General features: G+C 34.6%; 1 long non-coding RNA gene across 3 annotated transcripts; it reads right to left on the reverse strand.

The window, feature by feature from the left end:
* Positions 1–206: 206 nt before the first annotated feature.
* Positions 207–2,949, reverse strand: LOC132644910 (uncharacterized). 3 transcript variants are annotated; one of them, XR_009583943.1, is made up of 3 exons: positions 2,609–2,949; positions 1,319–2,201; positions 207–946 (listed from the first exon to the last, which is right to left on the reverse strand). It is a non-coding gene; the product is annotated as an uncharacterized LOC132644910 (long non-coding RNA). The 3 variants fall into 3 exon arrangements; XR_009583941.1 differs by having other exon boundaries at positions 476–946; positions 1,319–1,421; positions 2,609–2,940; XR_009583942.1 differs by having other exon boundaries at positions 494–894; positions 1,319–1,421; positions 2,609–2,939.
* Between the last annotated feature and the right edge of the window lie 546 nt (positions 2,950–3,495).

Consider the following 3,495-nt stretch of genomic DNA (forward strand, 5'->3'; position numbering starts at 1 on the left):
AAGAAAATGAATTAGGGCAAAAATAATAAGTAATAGTGAGCAAAAAAACAACCACCACTTGTAGCATCCTCATTGTTCAAAGAATGACGTGAGGACTACAAAAATTTGAAATCCTCCCTTTTATATATAGTTGTAATATGCATATAACAGTACTCTCGGTGGTCCTCCTTAATTGTGCTTTTATTTTGAGGTTTTATTAGTAAAAGTTCACACTAGTTCTATCCTGGGTGGTTTATTTTATTTTTTTATTTTTTTTAAAAGAGTATATAACATTTTCAATCAACAAAATTTAAGTTATTTTATTGAGAAAGTTTTTTTTTTCTCAATAAGATGAAAGGTAGATCCTTTTTATTTTATTTTTTATTTTAAAACCATTACTAGACAGAGATGGCCCGTGCCAGCACATCCCAATGGTGTGGAAGTTGGAGATGTCTTGTATATTATTTTGTCAAAACAACAATAAGGCTTTATAGTCTCAGGAGAAGTGTATGCACAATCACTGCAATGCCAAATTTCAAACAGTTTGATAAAAACAATCAAAGCTTTATTAACCTCAAGTAGGTAGGTGATCCATATGTACATCTTTTGGATTACAAAACATACAAAAAGTGCCAAAACATTGAGGAACTCAATAGATGTTTCTGAGTCGTGTCCATCTTGTTGGTCCAAAAAGCTAGTAGGTACCAACATTTCTATGCTAGTGTGCATGTACACTTCAGTCTGCAGATGCAGTATCTTCGAACCATCAGTTGTTCCTTTCCTCCCAGATTGTCAAGACTATACAGACACATATAGGTACAGATATCCAAATGGCCTTGTGCTTCTTTGTCATCTTCCTACCAGCTGCTGGTAGCACCTCTTAAATCACCAGGCATGGTCGCATGGTCCATTTAACTTCAAACAGAAAGAGGAACATTTTGCCATAGCTGAGATGACACTGGACAAGCTTAAATCAAATAAAATTACTATCATAATATGTTTCTTTACAGTTATCTATTTAATCTGTGAAATCTTCCCGAGAATGAGAGATCAATCGTAGAAAAGCAACCAGGCAATTTTCACTATAAAGATGATTCATCAGAATCAAGTAAAAAGAAATTAAAATCAAAATTTCATAAGTTTCTCAATTGTTATTTACCCCTATTTTCTATGCAAGACTTAGTAGAAAGGAGAGAAATGCAAAGGTGCTCCATGAACAAACAAACAGCGAAATGTGAAAAAAGGTAAAAGAAAATAAAAAAGGCAATAGCCATGAACGTAAAAGTCCATATCTAGATAAAATGTAAAATCAATACTGAAAAACCTTTACCACACGTACCTTTACTATGTCAGCCACATTGACTTCCTCATGGACACTAGTTTCACCAGCTGCGGCCGACGAAGAAAGAATTCTGAGCTGGGAAACCATAAACTTACTTACCCTGTGAGAGATTTTAGGGTTGGAATATCGCAAAATCAGAAATGTATCTTCGCGATAAAACTGGAAGTACACTCGCTTCACCCACTGTAGAAACTTCTTCTCACTACGGGGAGAACTAAACATAGGTAAATTAGCATTCATCCCCCTAAAAGGGGCTATAGAGTACCAAATTTATTTTTTCTCTTGTGAACCACTTTATTTGTTTGCAGTCCCAATATCTAACATAGCAAATATAACATCAAGGTAAATGAACAATTAGCATAGTTTTGTTAAGAGATAAATCATGACTCCGAACACAATTTCTCATGTAGTAACATGATGCACTTTAAAATGTACAGAGCATAGACAAAAATAGTATTGTAAAGCCTAATATATGACAAATAGTAATAGAAGCAAGTCTGTCCTTATTAGCTGAATCAACCATTTTACCTACACTGGATCTCCTCTACTCTTTAACCAAGCTAAGCTTCTTTCTTTTTCCTCACTAATATTCACCCAGAGATTTATCACTCTGCAATAGCCTACAATTCTCTCCCGGGATATTTGTTATTCCCCTGTTTTCATTTTTCCTATTTCCTTTTTTATATTTGTTGGTGGAAACTTCACAATTTTTGTACTGATTGTTGACTTTTGTTATAATATAAACGCATACGTAGGATTTTAGCTCCTACTTAAACTTACAAAATGACAGAATATTAGATTGATAAGATGCTATTTAAGCTGGACTAATAACACACCTCAAAGCTTGAAGTATACTTGGTGGATCAGCTCATCGTCAGCACTGTTCGAAATAGATCAAGAAGGAGACAAACTTGTATGTATAAACATGAGATCAGAATTGAATTGTTTAAGGCATATTGTCAAACACCTTGTTTGCATCTAAGCTGCGATTTGTTTCGTCACTATTTTTTGGAAATTCAATATGTACCCATAGAATGTTTACACATATGCAGGAAATTTCAAAACATGCATGTGCTATCAATATACACAATCCAAGAAACCATAGAAAAGACCAGTCAACGGCGTGATATCAACAAATTACTCATTATACCCAAAAAGTTGTGCAACAAACAAAGAAAGGGTGAAGAAAAATTTCACTGAGTGAGAGAAAGAGAAAAAAAAAGCTCTATATGTGCAACATTACCAATACACCAAGCAAGAAGAGAGTCATTTTAAAAGGAAACTCACCAGAGAGAGCAAGAATAGTCGAAGCAACCGGACCAAAGCAGCTGGATTCATTCACGGATAATGAAAATGTACTTCTCTCACAAGCACGACTATGGGTGGCTGCACAAAAAAGAGTAAAGCTATATTAGCGAGCACATTATAATTTGACACGGAGAAGAGGGAGAAAGTGGAGGGAAATCAGATCAAATGAACACAAGGGGAAGCGAAGATGGTGTGCGGAGCTTGAAAGTAGCCGGCTGGAACCTAATTTCACGAATCAAAGATTTGAGTTTCCAGAAATCTAACAAACAAGTGATGAAATCTAGAAATTTCAGAAGATTAGTAGAAAGCGATACGTGGCATCTGAGTGGCAGGGTATTTTACAGGTACACTATATCTGCTTATATACAAAAGGACTAATATGCCCTCTGCTAGAATTTTAATTACAATTAACGGACATGTCGAAACTAAGCCATTTTTCTATAATATAGTAAAGTAAAGTGATGTAATGTGTCTGAAATTACTAATTCAAATTTATGCTATACAAAGCCCATCTTAGTGTTCCTTACGAAAGAGGAAATTATTCCCAAGGTTGTAAATTCAAAACCTTAAAAATTTAGTATACCATTCTATCACATATTTCATGGTGAAAGATTGTCACTCAACAGTGGAGACTAATGCCATCATCCAAAGTAATTTGAAGGTTGGGATGCGTATCATACAATTTCGGTTGGATTACGAAACTTCAGTTTCCATTTTTTGATTTTCAATTTGTTAAAATTGAGACAGGGACGAGAATTTTGAGAGACAAGAATAATAGGACAATACTTTCTGTTTTGTATTCATTATAATGACCTCCTTATATACAAGTAAGGTCCTCCTTCTGCTAGTCTAATAAGATAACTCTA

This window comes from Lycium barbarum, chromosome 6, assembly GCF_019175385.1.
Source record: "Lycium barbarum isolate Lr01 chromosome 6, ASM1917538v2, whole genome shotgun sequence".
In the NCBI taxonomy this organism is placed as follows: Eukaryota; Viridiplantae; Streptophyta; class Magnoliopsida; order Solanales; family Solanaceae; genus Lycium; species Lycium barbarum.